The sequence below is a fragment of the Corapipo altera genome, unplaced genomic scaffold (assembly GCF_003945725.1).
Source record: "Corapipo altera isolate COAL_440 unplaced genomic scaffold, ASM394572v1 44, whole genome shotgun sequence".
Lineage (NCBI taxonomy): Eukaryota > Metazoa > Chordata > Aves > Passeriformes > Pipridae > Corapipo > Corapipo altera.
Window position 1 is genome coordinate 19,397,976 of NW_020884880.1, and position 18,877 is coordinate 19,416,852.

Sequence of the window (18,877 nt, forward strand, 5' to 3'; positions counted from 1 at the left end):
GAGTAATTCGGTATCCACCCAGTAATGTAGCAATATAGAGCTATGTGAATGAGGCATGAGGTTGTGTCCATTGCTAGGGTGTCTGTAAGCCCTAGAGCAATGCAGAACAACAGTTGGGAAACCAGAAACACCTTCCAAAAAGAACATGTGTCAGGCCCAGGGTTCCGGCCCCAGAGAATGATTCCAGATGACTTTCAAAAATGAGGTTATTGCATAAGTGCATGAAATGCCTGCAAATGCATGTGATCACCAGAGCTGTCCGACAAGTCGTTTTGAATCTGTCTCCTGCTAGAGGCAGAGAACCACTTCTAAAAGCCTTTTACCTCACTGTAATTTTAAGTGGTAGGTAGGCAGAGTCAAGTCACGCTCTGGATTCCAGTAATAAGGAAGCAAAGTGTCACAACCTGTGTTCCGTTTTTATTCCCTCTTGTTCGGAAAACCCTGTGAGTTTATAAGCGGTGCTGTTTTGAAGGGAAAGTGAACACCAGAATCAAAACTGCCTTGCCATGTCCTTGTACGTGGTGGGAGCTGAGCTCTGCCATGGGCTTGACAGCGAGAGCTGCTGAGCTGTAGTGGTGCCCGTTAGGCTGCAAGTGTGTTAAGAAATTGGTATTAAGTGGCTTGTTGAAATTCATCCTTTCCTCCACACAAGGTACCCTCTTAGCACATGAAGGAATAATTCATGTGCAAGACTTTTTGGCATAGGTATTGCTGTCATGGTATTAAGAGTGAATATGTAGGTGTAGGCACTGGGGTAATAAAAGAGCTTTACAAAAAAAAGGAGGAACTGGAATCCTCGCATGGATGTAATTTGTTAAAAGCCCAGAAATACTGTACGTGGGATAGCAATATTAGTGGCATGCAGGGGAGCTGGCTCAAGTGCAAGCAGTGCAGCTACAGTCCTGGTACTATCTGGAAGGGGAAGAAAGCAGTTTTGGCTGCAAACAGAGTTGAAAATGCTTAGTGGGTAAAAATTTGAAGCATAAATAAAAATAGGCTTACGTTCAGACTTTTAGTAATAATTATATTAAAATGACACAATTCATTAAATAATGCAATACATTCACATCTCTAAATACACAGCAGCTGTTCACTTCTGTCAAACATGATTCCTTTAGGGACTGAAAAGAGAATAGTAACGTGCTGACTTGCATGGTAATGCCCCGATGAGCGCTGGGCTGCAGCATGCCCCCAACATTTGTTAACAAAGGGTGTCTCTCTGTCAGCGCCAGATCCTGAAGGTGCCCCTCCAGCTGGACAGGAGGTACCAGCTGGGAAGAGTAGGGTAGGGAATGAGTGGATACAACACAGGTCTCAGAATTGTCCTTCTAAGGCTTTGTAGGAACTCAGCATTAGAAGATGTTCCAGCCTAAGGCTATAAGCAGATGGATTTGACAGGCTGTGATGTGCTGGAGTTGAAGCTCATAGAAAGATTTTATTTTAAAATTAAAAAAAAAAAAATTAAAAAATAGAGCTGTGAAAAAGCCTGCAAGGTGATGGCTAGTTGAGAGAGGGAATTGTCTGAACGCAGTGTCATCGTTCTCAGGCCTTTGGTTATAGAAGTCCTACAGCCAAGTTTCTAATACAGAGAATTGATGAAAAAATGTAGTGATGCACCAGTTAATCAGCTAGCAATTATATTTTCATTGCTTTCTAAACAAGTTTTATCCTTAGTCCAAAAGTGAGGTAGTGTTCACTAGGTGTAGAAAACAGACGTGTCTTACTAGCAAATAATAGACACCTGTGAAGAGCCCAGCTGAGAGCAGAATTTGAGTTATTGTCATTGTTGACATTATCTGGTTACTTATGGAAGATAGTGAGCTGCATGTCTTCCTTACACTACCATACTTCATTTAGAGACATCCCTGTGCATCAAGAAATATAATTTGGACCTTAGTTTCTAGTCACAGTGAGAAAGTCTTTGCATCTTCTACCAGTCTATACAAAATTAAGTGATTCTACAGAAATAAAATCTATTTACAATATAATACTGATCCTGAAGATATTATATGTGACTTCTGTGTCTTATCCGTTCAATCAATTTATACATAGTATTTTACTTTTACTTGTGCCAAACTTAATTTTTATATTATATTGAATCCAGTATCAGGAGGCTTATAGTCCCTCATTTATACAAGAAGAGAATTCAGGGTTAGAGTTGGCTCTTGAAGTCTCTCTGTGCCAACATCTGTAGAGAAAATGACAATAATCTACAAAATTAGAAGCTCAGAGCTTGTAATTTCCTTGTGAATTATTCTTTCCTTGTTCCCTTTATAGCACTGTACTTGTATGAATAGATCATGGTAGCTTATTTTTTTTTCCTGGTGATGGATTTAGAGTGTTTGTCACCTGTGTTCTCGTATGATCTGTTGTGATATGCTGAAGGTTTTTATCTTGGTAAGGATTTTTCTCTCTTGTACTTCATTTGGCATTTTTTTTCCCTCTTCACTGTAGTATTGTTCAGGCACTAGCTTTTTATTCAGGATTGTAACAGAAGTTTGATAAGAACACTCTAGAGAATGAAATTTTGACATGAGAAGAGGCTTTAAAAAGAAAACCACAAATTTATTAACTTGTAGACTAAATTGTGTAGCCCAACATTTGAAGTTTAAAATGGCTCTATGTATTGGTGAATTGGAGCGTAAGCATAATGGTATGGCATTAACAGACTTATCATTTGGGTAATATATCTTTATCCGCTGCTGCTTTATACCAAACAGGTGAGCTCACCCATTCTTTATATCCCTGTATGCTAACTAATCTGTATTCAGAACCTTCACCTTTCAAATTACATCCCCAAGAATCAGTCTCCTTATCTTAGGGGACAGGGAGAAGCAGATAAGACATTAATGCAGCTTGCCAAGAGTTAGCATCTTCCCTCTTTTAATTCTTATTATAATCTATGTATTCTTTTTTCAGTCTTTTACTTAAGTGTCTGCTTTGTACCTTTACCTTACACGAAGCTCACAATGTAAGGTGCAGGTGAAATTGCAATTAAGCGCACCTAAATAAATGTACAGCTTTTAAATTCTTCTCCTTTATGAACTACATAAAGCCAGATCTCTGGAATGCAGTGGGAAAAAAGAGGCTAATCTGTCTACAGGTGTCTTCTGGCTTAAAGGAAAGGGGGAAAAACCAAGGCATCTGCATTCCCTTTGTTTATCCTCTCAAGATCACAGAGGTTGTGTTTTCTCCTTTGGTGAGATTAAGCATTTGCAGAGGTTACAGGGTAGGGATACTACAGGTTAGATATTAGCATATTTCTTGTCCAACAGAGTCAGCCTTGCAGTAAGACTTTAACTCTTTATTTTCTAGAGCCACTGATAAACATTGTGTGAATTTTGAGCCTCTATATCAATATTTTCTACACATTTTAGCAACACTAAACTAGTAATAAAATAATTAAAAATAAATGCTTAACATTTTATTAGTTCAGTTTTGTTTGTCCTGTGGAGTTTATTTCTGTTTTCTCCTAACTCTTTCTGCTCATCCAGTTGCCGTTGCTTTTCCTCACATCCTTTTTGCACAGAAAATGTCACAGAGCTGCTGTCTGTACTCAGACAGTTCTGGACCTTCCTCTCTGTCTAAGGAGATATTTTGCCTCCTGCTATCTCCTATATCTTTGCAGATGAAAAAAAAACACAACAAAAAAACCAAACCAAAATCTCCAGAGGATAGCTCAAGTTCTGTGATACTTTTTCAATAGATATTACAATGGTGGGCAGTAAAGGCTAAATAGCTAAATTCAAGCAACTTCATTGAAAAATGTCTATCTAGCGTCTTTCCTGCTGCAAGAGTGACAGCCCTTCACATTTTCCTCTTAATTTGTACCCTTTGGTTGAATATAGTATTGATTTGTGCATTAAGGATGATTTAATCTTTCTTCCACTCTCTTATTAAGAGGATTTGAAACCCTACCTGGAGTCTTTATTAGCTTTTGACATTACAAAGGGAAATGTCAACACATAATGAGATAAATTTCAACATCACAGAAGACTGGAATACAAGTTTCACGAAAGATGAATATAGGGAACACCTATCAAGATAAAAAAAAGACCAAAAGAACCCTTCCTTTTCAGCATTCATCCATCTTTCTGTTTGTTTCTTGCTGCATTATAGTATTTATTAGAGTTTGTCTTGCTATACAATGGATTGCCAGAATCATGATTAAGAAGCTTATTCAAATGAATTAAAAATGTTTAAATGAAAAAGACCCAGAGAAGTAATTGCCAAAATTTAATCAAGGATTTAATTTGTAGCACAGACCAGCCAAATGGATTTTGCCGTTTTTCGCTGCACTGTTTGTACAAGGAAATTAAAAAGTATAAAGAGTCAAAGACTCAGCAGTGTAACCCTTTAAGAATAAGTGTGCTCACTTATTCTCATTAGCCGTATTATATCAAACTTGCTCCTGAGGGCTTGTAGCTTGCAAAGCCAGACCACAGACGGTGGAAAAAAAGATGATAGCATTTTTCCAATGTCATAAATTACTGCCAGCACACATTAGATGATTTCTGCATGCATTGCTGTAAGCAATGGTAGGTTAAATATCCCTCTTCTTAATGCCACTTAGTAATAAATGCCCTCATTTTAGCATGTCATCTTTAGCTGAACCGAAATAACTGAGACTAAGGAGCTGTTGGGCTTTGAAACAGAAACATTTCACTTGCATTTACTGCCGAGAAATACATACATGGCACCATTATGCTGTCTCTGTTTCATTGATGATAATAAGGTATCATCAAGCCTGGCATATCTGTTTGAACATGTTTTGCAGAAGTCTAATCATTAAGTAATATGTATCCCATTTCATCCATCATTTCCACACAAAGACCCATACAGTGCAATTGAGAGAACAATACTTTATGAGCCATGAATAGCTGGAGCAATGATGACTTCCAAGTAGCATATAACAGACCCAGAATTGTGTTCTAAATTACAGTGCTGAAGAGGTAGGAGGAGAGATGAGAAGTCCCTGCTTGTGAGAAGGAGGCCAAGATCAAGCACGCATTTCTTTCTGATTAGTTGTAGTTTAAATAAACATTCAGCAGAGTGCTAAATGCTCAGTCTCTTTTACAGGCAGAGAGCAAAGATGCTGCTGCAGCGATGCGCTGCTTTGTGGAGCCCGTGGCAGCTGTCACGATGAGGTGAAAGAGTTCCAGGTCATTCAGTAACGGTGAAAGTCCCTTTCTTCCAAAACTGCTGACAAGTATGTCAAAAGAAGCCAAATGAAGCAAACATGCAAACCACAAATTGTGAATGGCTTCTAGGTAGCCCAGAGGAGCTTACAGGTTCTCTCCTAAGCCTGAAATTGCATTAATGATTTTAAAAATGGGAAGAAATAAAAAGGTTTCATGTTTAGTACAAACCTGAGGTGAGTCATACCAACTGCAATAGCACAGAGTGGCAGATCAGTAGGTAACACTGGGGGCAGGATGCAGTGCATTACGACTGTTCCTGTACGGCAGGAGAGAGGCTTTGGTTTGAAAGTAAAGTTAAAAGGAAATTGTGTGAAATCAGTGATTCTCACCCCTATGTCTGTCAGAGAGACAAAGATGATGTTTACTACTTCTTCTTTATTTTACAGCTGTAACACCTAGTGAGTATCAGTTTTATAGCAGAGAGGCAGGCTCAGTCTCCCAGCAAGAGGAGATTAGTATCTGACACAATAAGATATTTCTAAAAGTAAGGAACCTTTCCGTGAGCAGACATAAGAACCGTGTGTGGCTTTCTCTGTTTCTCTGCCTCTGCAATCCCTGTGAAGTCCTGCTCCCTTCACATTTCTCCTGTCCTGTATGTTGGAAAAGTAGGGAGGTATAGCTTTTTGAAAATAAAAACTTTCTCCACTTGATATCCTTGAGCTCATGAACTTAGTTTGCTTCTGCTCTTAGTCATTTTTGCTTTTTGTGGTGCTTTTACATACTTGTTCTCTTCACAGAGCGTTTTTAATTTAAGGCATTTCTTGCTTGCTCAGTTAAGTGGTTAAAATTTTATTTGCACCACAGAAGAGTTGCTGATAAACAAAGTTAAGACTTTGGAAAAGGAAGGAGTCCAAAATCCAGTGGTTGAGTTCCAAATATTTGAATTTTGTCCCTTATCCAACATTCTGAGCCTTTAAAAAATTGTGGAAGAGTAAATTATGCAGCTGCTTCTATTTTTTTTTTTTTTTCAGAACTTTAAAAGGTCATTTTGTTACATGAAATCTGAGTTAAATTCATGCATATTTTTATTTCTTGTCTCCTTTTTAGAGACTTACATTTTTATAAACTGTAAACCATGTAAAGTTTTTACATTTAAAAGAACAAATAGATACTTTTGACAAATAAGAGCAGAAGCATTATAGTATGAGATATCAGTGGCTATTATCATTCCACATATGCAACATTATTTTCACAATTTATTCTAAAACTAGTTTTATTTGCCATTGAATTTCACCTATCACAGATCTTAATATTTATATTGTAGAATTGGCTGTATATTGATACTGTTTCCTGCTGATGGAGCCCAGCTTAGTTTAGGTTTAGGTTCTTTCCTTGGTCATAAAGAGGAGCAACTTAGATCACTTTTAGATTGCACCTAAACATGAAGAACAGCCACATTTTCCTTTAATATTTTTACTGGTTTTTTGAATTGTAAAACTAGCAGACCTTTTTTTTTGTTTGTTTGAATTCCTGGTGGCCTTTTGGAAATCTCTCCTTTACTGGGATGTTTCAGGAATGCAGTTATTTGTCCAGGATTATTCTGAATGTCTGGATTTGAAAATGAGAATAAATAAATGTGTGCTATACTTCGCAGTATTTCCTGAGCAGAAATATCTGTGTATGAGTCATTCAGTCAATGTGTTGCAGGTTTGAGACATTGAGGAAAATCTTGGACAAATGACCTTTCTTTTTTTTTTCCATAGAAAAAAATTTCGCTGAACAAAACAGTAAGTCCAGAGAAATAGGAATTCATGGTAGTTGGTAGTTCTAGTCATTCTGATCTTAGCATAAGAACTATGCAAAAAGAAAATATGGTGGCTTCTGCATGACTTTTGTATCTCTCAAAATACCTTTATTTTTGATGGTTATTATAGAGGTAAATAAAAGTATATAGCTTTGAAAAAAAAGAGGTTTTTGTTTGCTGGTTTTTTTTTTTTTTTCTGGTGACACTGTAAGAGAACAGCATTGTACAAAACCTTCGTATAGCATAGCATACCCAAACTATAGCATGGCTTTAGCTTCTTAAGGGGCCCTACTCAGAAGCTGCTGATTTCCCATCTCTGCCAGTTCCTCAGCAGGAAACAAAACAGGGAGTTGCTGCCTTGGTCCAAATAGACTCACACAGCATTTTGTCAGGGAAACAGAGCTGAAGAGGAATGTTTAGACTGATAAGCTTTTAGAAAATATTTCTGGGAGTGCACTTTTTGAACTGGTGAGCAGAGACAGTCTGTCTGTATCAGGCACTTCTCTTCCTCCTTATCATGGAATTTACTATTAAAAAAAACCTACCGGCACCTCCTTGAACATGGAGAGAACCTTTCAAAATGCCGTTTCTCAGCAGCTGACACTCTGGAGTCATGCTGGAGGTAGTAAATGAATAAAGCCATTTAAAAAAAAAAGTGAATAAAGCTATAGCATCTCAACTATGTTGGAGAATCAATCATAGGCTTGAGCTCATTTGTTCCACTAGAGTGTAGTCTTATAAGAAGAGAACGGCTTGTTCCAGAAAAAAGTGTGAATAATGTGATAAAACAAAATGAACTGCAGAATATATTCTAGCCAGCAGCCAAGAAATTATTCACACTGACAGATATTACAGGTACAGTACATTTTCTGTCTAGAACACCACCTTCTGCTTTCTCTTAGCCTATGCATTGTGGTTGCTGTTTTCCTACTTTTGAGTATAGAAATGCACCCACCTGTATACACGTGCTTGTGATACACATTTATTTTGTGTATATCATGCATGGTAGTCAAAGCAATCATTATTTACTTAGGGCAACTGCTCTTGCTTATGACTGTTTTGAAAATTTAAATATTAAATGTTGAAATAGAAGCATTGTTTTTCTTCTGTTTTTACCTTGAACTGATGCACATGCATGCACATTTATGTTTCAAGAAAAATGAATAGACTGTTGGGGCACAAGAGTAGTCTTGATATAGTCTGAAGTGATAATTTTATGGGCTGTGGTTTTGCTTTAGCTGTGTTAAGGAACTTATGAATTTCTGTCCCATTACTTGAAGCAGTTTCTACTGTATCCCTGTATACAGCACACAGCAGAACATAGATCTAGTAAAATAAATCCCTTTATTTCTTTATCCTCATTTTACATTTCTTTAATTTGTCATCACAGAGTTATATAAAGTATTAGTTCTCATGTCAGCTTAGCTTTGTTAAGTATTGCAGCCTTTACTACAAACAAATATTGATATGTGCAAGACTTGCCTAAATTAGGTTGCATCAAATATTAGCAGTACAGCTCACAACAGTAGGCCAAAAAATTACCTGGAAGGAGGAGGGACAAGGAGGAGTTTGAAAGGAAAAAATATCCTGAAAATGGACAGACCTAGGGGAAGAAGTTAAAGGCAGGGGGAGGAACATAAAGAGTGATACACACATCTAACTATTCTTATGCTGATGAGTGCTGTGTTTGAAAAAAAATCATGTTCCTTCTCTTGTATTTACAACTGGGAGCTTCTACTGTTGACACATGGACCTTCAGGTTTTTTCCTATTGAGATTTTTTGTGCATTCTGTGGAATATATGTGTTGCACATAAACAACTTCTAATCTTTTATGAAAATACATTGGAAGACATACTTGAAAACTAGGGAGTTTGTCTAAACTTATGAGAGTTGAACTGATCAAATGAGTCTGTTACAGAAAATGTTGCAAATCACTTTTTTTTTTTTTTGAAGTCATGAACATGATTACTACCAGCAACCCCAACCAGTGATCAGGTTTGAATGAATAGGTATTTATTAAGTCATTATTATAAGTCAGTTCTTTTGCCTGAAGTGTACCATGGTGGCAAAATGTTTCAGGATGCTGGGATTTATACCTTTACTAAGTGGACAAAAACATGGTTACATTGATTACACATTTGCAATTTGCCCTTCACTCTTGAGAGTGAACTAGCAGGCACTAGTTTCATGTTTCACTCCATAAAATGTTTTGTTTGGGTATATTTTCCTTTGAGAGCCTGACTGGGGAAGAATGAGGTCATGCATTTTGAAAGTACATCACTGTGTGAGGATTTTCTTTATGCATAGCTTTTTTCTGAGTCAGAAGCTTGCTCTGGCATGAGTAGCTGCTTATGCCATGTCCTATAAACTGTGTCGACTGAGGACATAACTATGAATAGTGGAAAATAGGGAGAACCTAGTAACAAAGGACCACAGCAGGTTTGGATTAACATATGGATAAGCCTCTGTTTAACCTCTGAAGCCTACAGAAACCAAGCCAGTGCCTTAACTCATTGATACTCTATGTACATGAAAATCAGGTTCTTCAAAGTTACCAACAGTGTGTGTTGTCTCGTTGACTTGATACTGGCAGAGAGGCAAACGCCTTCAGCAGTGCTATCTGCAGGGCTTCCACTTCAACCCAGTCCCCCTGATCAGACTGAGCTGCATGGGAGTTTGCCTCTAAATGGCAAGGTAGCTGACATATTGTGTCTCAATTTAAGCCCCATTACCATTCATTAGACATGCTCCTAGTTAATTATTTTAAAAAATAAATGTAAATAACAAGTGTTAATTATACCCTCGAGGCCATTGATGTGTACCATGTTGGCATTTTATGTTAGAGAGGCTGCCTGAAAATAGAATAAAGAGCAGTATAATGCAAGGAGGTTTCAGGAAATATTATTGTTAGCATAATATTTTATAATAGCAATTTCATCAATTATAAGTCTTAATATTTAAATAATATTCTACAGAGAATCTGTTATGAAAAGCATTTAGGTGATTTCTTGGCTGTTATATTTCCCTCTGCATTTGAAAGGCCTATTTCATTAAAAATGGTTTTCAGCCAGCTAGAATATCACATGGTGTTTCTGGGTTTGTCTCTGTGCATGTTCATTTGTGAGTTTCTGTCCAGTGAACATTGACAACTTTCTAGAGAAATGTTATAATCGTCTGCACCTCCCTGGTGTCATTCCTTCTTGCTGTCTGGCCTGTGACTTCACTGTATTCCCCAAGAAAGTTTAAAAAGAACTTTTAGCCAAAAATTTCTTACCTCATTGCATAGTCAAATAAAGCAGGATTTGTATGGCAAATCAGTCTGGATTCTTATCCAAATATCTTATTTTCTGGCATGAAATGTCTGACCTGGAAAAAAAACCAAAAAACAAAACAGAAAAAAGCAAAGGAAAGCAGCATAAGCTATGCATTTGGGGTCAATTTGTCTCTCTTGAAGTCCTGCACTATGTGACTTGCAGTGGATTTCATTCCTTTTCCTTATAAAAATGATCTTCTCTGTAGGTCCTGATAACCAGATGTACACATTCAGATTCTCCTCAAGAATAATTTTCTGTGAATACATTTAGGGCCTGCTCTGAGTGAGAACCAAGGTAGGCTTTTCTTGGATGCAAAATTTCATAACATGAAAGAATAAAAGTCCACACTTAGATCTAACTCAAGATCAAAGGAGCGGTCTGGGGTTTTCTCCAAACTTCTGGCGGTAACTCCTGGAATCAAGCCCCCAACCTGTTACTCCTTCCTGGTACTCTTAGGCCAAGCTGCCAGTGGTGTTCTAGTGGTGATTACATACCTGCCTCAACACCAGGAAAGGCTCCAGCCGGGCAGTCTTCTGCTCTTAGGGAGTCTGCAGCCAATTAGCACTGTGGCAATAGTTTTTACGAAGTCAAGACCTGACTTCTTCCCACAGGGGGTCCCTGACAGTACTGGGTCATTGCACTGTCTGTACCCCAGAGTTGCTGGCCTTGGGACTTTCTGTTTGTGGAAGCTTCTGCTCCTACCTGCAAGCAAAAACAAAAGAAAGTGAAAACTAATGTCTGTTCCTAAGGGGAACAGTGTTGGGGGGGAGGGAGGGAGAGAGGGATGTGGAGAGAGAAGGTGGGAGAGAGCAGGGGCAGAGAGAGGAGAAAGAAAGAAAGGAAGGAAAATTTTTTTATGTGCTGAAGGTGGCCATTCATAGTGACTTTTCTTGCAGCTTCTGCATCCTCTCCTGATGGCACATACAGTCCTGCAACAATATATTGCTGCCTTGTCTTAGTGTCCCTACCTCACCAGAAGGTTTCAATACCAGCCTGTCTGCTTTCTAGCTCGTGGTAATCCAAAAGTTGGGCAGACTGTAGTTCAAATCAGACTGGACTTTGTGGAGCTGCGTAGCTTGCACTGAATATTGTCCTTGATGCTTCCAAGCTCTTTTGGATAAATATGAGGTGTTATATTTCCTACTAATTCTGCTAGTAGATTCTCTTCCTCCAGTGCTGCAAGGCTCCCTGTACAACCTGCCACCTCCCTCTACCTCTTCTTCAGCCTTGCTTTTACATATAGGTGTGGCAAAAAACTTGGAAGGAGTTGCAAGGCTATTCTCTGTGATTCAAGAGGGGTCTAGTGTCTTTTGATTCTTGGGGTGAATGTGAGGACACTCTTCCCTAATGACTGCAGATAATGCATCCCTTATCTCCTGAAGCTATCCATGTCATATTGCAGGGTGTCTTGGCTTCCTCAAGAGGAACTAAATAAGTAAATTCTTCCCCTTCAAATCACGTTGTGACTTCCCTGTGCATAGGGCTTCAGTGTTGCCGATAGAGACCTCTGTGAGATACGCAGAGCGTAAGTCTGCAAGGCCGAGTCTGGTGCTGCCAATAGTGCTTTTACTCTCCCTGGGTACACTGAGAGCTGGTCAGTGTGCCAGAGCATGGTGTTGCAATGCATCTCCTACAAGAAAGTAGACATGAACATTTCCTCTTATGTTTTGTAACCAGGGTAATAACATGATAAATTGTATGCTGAGGCATGTGTATGTATGTAAACTACATGGAATCCCATTTTTATAGTTGACTGGTCAGATTTTATATTGTCCTGCGATCTTTCTATGAAAAATAATCATGGGTCACCTTGTCTGACTCTTGACTGTGTTATTGTTTGTCTATATTCAGTAATAATATAAGGAAATACCAAGTAATTTTATCTTGTATTTGCAAGGCAGGGAATGTAGGGGCTGCTCTAGAAATTTGAAGGATTATATAAACTCCTTCAGGCATTTAAATACATTCCTTTTGCTGCCTGCAGGATTCTTTAGCCCTAAAATACCCTAAAATTAACAATTTGAGGAGGGGGCTACTAAGATTTGCCCCCAACACTACTTCTGGCTGTCTCTGCATTAAGGTTGAGATTGAAATTATTTAGTTTTTAAATCTGTTTTAAAACATGCACAAGTGAACTTCTGAGAAAATGTTGCCCTAAGCATAATTTTATGACCCATACATTTTGAATATTTAAAACAGTACTAATAAAAATAAAGCAGTGAATATTCTCAGGGGTTTAATTTTGCTGGTGTGTGTTGATCTGATGGTTTGTAAGTTTTACTCCATTTCATTAGGGAAATTTTACCAGAGAAATGGAGTTGAATATACAAAATAGTAAATCCTAAATTGGCAGCGTGAATCCTCAGTAGAGCTTGTTTACAAGTACTGATTCACTTGAACACTTACTTTATGAAGAAACATTTTGGAAATAATTTTATTGCCTGTAGTACTTAAGCAAGGAAGGTAGAAAAAGACTTACTGAAACAATCTTCTTTTAAACAGGAGTCTTTCAGATCCTTACAAATGCTCTATACATTTTTTTGTGTTGAACATTACTTTCTTATCCATCAATATAGCTTGAGATAAGTTCAATAAGCGTGTTTTCAGTTAACTGCATTGAATTTTTATTAATACTGAAGTTTGAAATCAAATAAATTCCATGAAGTCAACAGCACTGAAATTTTACTACATCTCAGCTCAAAGGGGAAAACTTAAAATTTTAAGGTTAAGAACATTGGAGGCAAGCACGCTCTTTCCTGCAAAACTTGGAAGTTCAACTAGACACGCCTTTCTGAAACTAAACCCCCTTAGTATCACCTAACTTTCTGTTCATAATGGTGTAAACTAGTAATCTAGCTAGAGGAAAAGTCCACACATAGACTTTCAACATGCTCAGAGACAAATAACAGATAAAGTGTTTTTAAAAGAAAATTTTCCTAATGCTGAAAACAGTAAGGAGAAAAGTGCCTTTTCTTTCAAAACCAATTTGCCTTTTCCGTGGATTTGTAATTTATGCTCTTCTTTTTTTAAAAAATTTGTTTTCATTTTATTTGGGGATGGTTACTGAACGCTCTCTCCCCCAACTCACACACTAAAATTCAGCAACAAGTTAGATTAGTGTTTACTCTCCCTTGGAGAGTACTTGCCTCATATTTCCTTTTTAGGATAATGGAGGAACTCTTTGAAGTGAAGCATTTCATTGGAATTAAGTATTCTGTAGGGTAAAGGAGTAACTTCAGCCAGTGAGAGGTGAAACAGAAAATATATGGTTCTTTTTATTCCAACAATATATTTTGTTCCTGGATATTCCTAGTCTTTTTTCTTGGTATTTGAAGCTTGACTGAAAACTGGGAGAAAAACATTTCTATGTTCACACAAGACTTCTCTTCTTGATTCCGAGTCAAAGAGATTTAGATATATGTTTAAACAATTACAGACATTTCATGGCGGATTTAGCTTTAATGCTTCTGTCATATTTCTCTACCTCTTCTATTCTGTTGACTGGTATTTAAATGGTGTTATTAGAGAGTGTTATGCACTGCACTCTAGCAGTCATGTTTTACAAGTTTAATGAAGACCAGGCAGGATGTATTTCTAACATGCCCTGTTGGATTGCATGGAAGCTTCAATTTCTCTCATAGTCCCAACATGAGATAACTTTACAATGTGCTGAAACTAAGCAGTGCTTGCCGAGGTTGGACCCGCTCCTCACAATGCCCATGTGAGCTACAAAGCAATCACAGTTTCTCATCTATTACAGTTTTTTCCTTTTCTTTTTTTTAGAGTTTAGTTGTGTTGTGTTTGTAATATTATGCAGCTAGTAAAAAGAGACATTTCCTGTTTCTTGTTTGATAAAGGGATTTGATAAGTAAGAATAAAATAGCATTTAGGTAAAAATTGGGATTAACATTAACAGAAGAAGAACAACCAGAATTATTTAAACAAGTATCATTTATACAAGTATGCCTTATACTCTAAGGCATATGTATAAATGATACAAGTATGCCTTAGAGTATAAGGCATACTTGTATAAATGATATACCAGCTACCAGTGAAGGGAATATTCTGTCTACACATGTCTCTCTATACATCTGATGGCAGAATATGACAGCTACTTCTGCAGTTGCATTTATAAGGTAAATAAATATATGAAAAAAAAATTGAGTATACCATCTTGTGTACAAGATGAAATTTGGATATTTTGACCTGCAATACTCCTCTAGTTTGTCTTTCCTGGAATCTGTTTTTCATATTTGAAAGTTTTGACCAGCAATAAAGCACACATCACTTTGGTGATCTAAAAAGGAGAGGGTACTCTTTCTGCTGTGATGTCATTTCCACTTAAAAAGTATGGAAGTTACCATTTTGGACTGTAGCTACCCACTACAGGGTAAAAGCAGTTGTCCTGAAACTGGCCAAATGCAGTAGCTCATCAGAGTGGCTCTTAGCAGATGCAGAAGAAATAAGCTCAAGCACTGTGAAATTATAGTAGGATATTTCCCTAAACAGTTCAATAATACACTTTTTGGTAGTTAGGAGGGGAATTTATTTCTGTAAAATGAAACTAGAAACACCCAATGTCTTAGTGATCTAATATTTGTTTTTATCCCTGAATGACTTTAAAATTTTAAATCCTAATATTATTGGCAGGGAAAGAAAAACAATTTTCTGTAAGCCTTTAAAACATTTTCAGTTGCTCTTATTCCCTTTACTCCTTTTACTGGACACTTTTTAATATGGAAAGCTTATCCACACAGGAAAACAATAACAAAGGGAGATGATTTGATTGTTGGAACCACTAACACATACCTAAAAGAGCCACTGCCTATTTATGCCACTAAAGTCTGCATCCTTGCATATGCTCTAGATGTGAGGGGAGCACTAAATGAGAAGGAGCCTACTAATAAATGCAAAGGCTAGGTGGAAAGATGTCTGTGTCTGGGAGCTGCTACCTCTCTTTACGCGTGGTCTTTCTGAAAGTAATGGGCATCCATATCTTTCATAGATATTGGTGCAGCAGATTTTTTTTTGCACAAAACTGACCCTAGAACCTCACCTAATTAGTCTGCATTAACCCCAAAACATCTGGCTGAGTGTAGGACTTGACTTACCTGTGGCAAGTGACATAGTAGGGGAGAGAGGTGTATCATCAATGTGTGAAGAAGTGCTGCTAATACTAACAAATACAGTCTGAAGCCCAGCAGTCTGTTCCAAAACGTGCATAAAGTCATGGTTTGCATTTGAGTGCAATTGCCATGAGGACAGGTTTGTTTCCCCAGAGGTTTCATATTGAACTCAAAGCTCTGACCATTAATGGTAGCACCTACAGTGCATCAGGCACTTTCAGATGCAGTGCCCTGAAGTTGTCACATGTGTACTGCTGTTATGAAGTCTAGCTTTTGCATTGGACTCTACAGGTCTCAGCACTCTTAAAATCGCACCTTCCTCAGTTGTGACATTGCTCATCTTTCAACTTCATGTTTGGAAGAGTATTACAAATCAGTTCCTCATGTAGTCTTCTGCTAGTGCGATGACCAGTTTGTGCCCACTTGAAAAAGAGGAAAATTTAAGACAGGTGCATTTTTTTGATAGTACATTTGAAAGCAATGAGGTTTAAGCTCTGAAAGCAAGACGTTTCTGTGGCTTCTCAGAAGACAGTGGGAGCACCCTGCTGCCACTCTCAGTCAGCTGCTGACTTTGTGGAAGGATTAGGGCTTTATTGTACTTTAAGGGAGACTGTGCTCTTTTCTTTACAAAAGGGTAGCAGGATGTCCTGGTTTCGGGTACTTGCATTATTCTGTCTTTAATCTTAGAAAGGAAAATCCTCCTACAAACTATTTTTATAGAAGAGATGACTAAATAGCACTTACTTTTATTTAACTTTGTAACTAATGACTGAAAACGTGGTATAACACTGGTGAACAATTAGTCTTCTATTCTTCCCCAAAAGATGGATGAAGATGACCATAGTACTTGAGATAAAAAAGAATATGGCTAAAAGAATAAACATTAATTTTTAGATGGCTGGTTGTATTTATTTTGATGAGTTTTTTGATCTGTCCTTTTTATATCTGGATAATACAAGAGACTGTTTAAGGTAAGAATTGTTCTTTTCTCGTTTTATTAGCTAAATTAATATTGTGTTTCATTATGCTGTATCCTCTTTATATGAAGTAGGGCTGCATTGCCCATTTCAGATATTAGAAATGTTCTGAAACCTCATTCATTCTTTTGGAACTCAACCAACCACAGACATGCAAGAAATTTGGCTAGTAGTCATTCTAATTACAGCTCCAGTTTTGTACTTTGTGTTATTTTCTTGGGCAACAGCAGGACCTTTGCTTCCTTTCTGAGTAAATATGGATTTTTTTGTCTGCTGTCCTATCAGGAGATTTAGAGAAGGCAGCTGTAAGCACCAGTAATAATACAGGGGAGTGGGGAACACAGTTGTCATGATCACTGTTGTGATGATGCTAAAGAATATCTGCAGTCTTGAAAAGGTTTCTGGAGAAAGGGAATTGCTGGATTAAGACTTATTGGAGTGGGGGGATGGGTCAAACCGTCAGAGACAGACCTCAGCTGTGGTGGCCCCTTTCGTGGTTGTGGTGAGTTAAATAAATATTAGTTCAATAGGCCATGCAAATAGAATTCATATATCTGTATCACATTATTTCTGATGTTTGCCTGTCATACTTTCCATGTGTTAAGTGCTGTAACTAGAACTGGAGTGAGAAGGTGGAGTGGTAGGTGCTTTTATTAGAAGATCATGAATTAGAGTAAACAGTGTCTAAAGCAAGACCTTAGTGATCTGTAGGAGACAGAGAAGGAAACAGTGCATACTGGTTTATTATTATATATATATATAATGTATATTATATATAATATGTATTATTATAATACATGCTTTATTAAAAGCAATCAACTAGAATAGTTTAACTTATATTGAAACTGATTTACTTGAATGGCATCTTCCTTCTGAGAACCAGGGAATTTGACTGTGTCAAAAAAGAAAGTATAAGTTTAGTGAACAATTGCTGCAGGACTGTGAATCAAATGAGACAGATCTAAAATATTCAGAGGTTTATGTAAACATTTTATGTATTGTATGTGTAAAGCATATTTTATGGCCAAAAGTACTGACCAAGATGAATCTTTTTTTCCTAAGTCAAAATGGAGCACCAGGTCAATTTAGAGAACAAAACCATTGTGCACTGCAGCAACTACAGTGATGTTCTCAGTGATGTTATTTGTTGTATACATCATTCAGGCTACTAGACGTGAACAATTGCTATTTTCTTGTTCAAAAGAACGCTCTCCATTCTAATTTACTATTCTGTCTTTAATTGTGCTTCTGATTAGTGTAGCCATCGCGGTGTAGACAAAAGTGAGCATTTGTTTTGGTTTTCTGTTTTATAATGAATTTACAGGTTGGTGTAATGTATACATTTGTATACAAGAGTATAGCCTTCCTCTGTTCCTGTATTTCTCTCAGCTAAAACCTAATGCATGGTTGAGTTTGTTTTAAACACATTGAAAAAGAGGGACCTGAGAGAGGTTTTGGTGGAGCATTCAGCAGCAGCTTTTGCAAGAGTATCCGATGAAGTGTTTCCTGGTGACCACTATGACGCTATAAAATTTAACCGAAGTTCTTTTTCATTATAAGTAGCTGGTGGTCTGAATTCACAGTGTTATAGTGGGAAGCTTAACTTCCACTATTCCACATGCATTTTTTGGTTCCTCCATCACCATCTTTTATTCTTGTTCATGGAGGTATCTTAGTCTGTAGGAAAAGCCTTCTCTCCCTCTCTCCCTTACACAAAGGAGACACTAGTAAACACAACAGAGGAGCCTCTCAAAGATGTTCTTGCTGCCATTTAGCACCTTGTTTTTCTGAAGTGTATAGAGATGGCTTCTGAGGTCCTGTGTGTATATGATGATAGTAAAGGAGGTAGAGGGAGAGCTCAGCAGCCCGGTGATGCAGGAGTTCAGATTCTCCCCTATCTCGTCTTTAATTCCAGCCTCACAAAATTGCCTCCACATCAGTGCATGGGGAGGTAGGGTGTTTGGTTCTTGGAATTTTTTTCCTTCTTTAGCTTATCCTTTAGGGCTGCCCTAAAAAAGAAGCTGATGGCAATGGCAGCCTTCCTGATGAAATCTTCATTAGGGAATGGGTTGAGGCCATCCATCATTTCACAGGAATAACTGAAGTGGTGTCTGGCAGCAACAGCTCTGGCTCTCTGGAGCTGGACTGAAACTGCAGCCTCAGGGAAAAATGTACTTTCATCCTTTTTACCCAACAGCTCCCCCAGCCCCCCAGTTTCTACATAGCACTATCAAGCTGCAGATTCACACACTGAGGAGAGTGGATGTTTTATGTGTAGTTGCATGTCATCTCTCCTAGGACTCTTAAGTATTTAACTCTTTTTTTTCTTTGGGAAGAAGGAAAAGAAAAGAAAAGCTCCACATGTTTTGAGTTTACTTTTCTGGAATGGATGCATTGCAGAGGGCTCCTGTGCCTCCCTGGGAAACAAGTAACCACCCAAGCAGTCCTCCTGCTTGTGCAATGGTCAGCTTTCGATAACTAGGGTACAGAGGGGAGTTTAATAAAAGGATCATT

At 37.8% G+C, this 18,877-nt stretch overlaps 1 protein-coding gene across 7 annotated transcripts in view; it reads left to right on the top strand.

Annotated features, from left to right (window-relative positions):
- Positions 1-18,877, top strand: part of RBMS3 (RNA binding motif single stranded interacting protein 3) — a 596,100-nt gene that overhangs the window by 393,475 nt on the left and 183,748 nt on the right. The gene's annotated exons all lie outside the window — the stretch shown is intronic.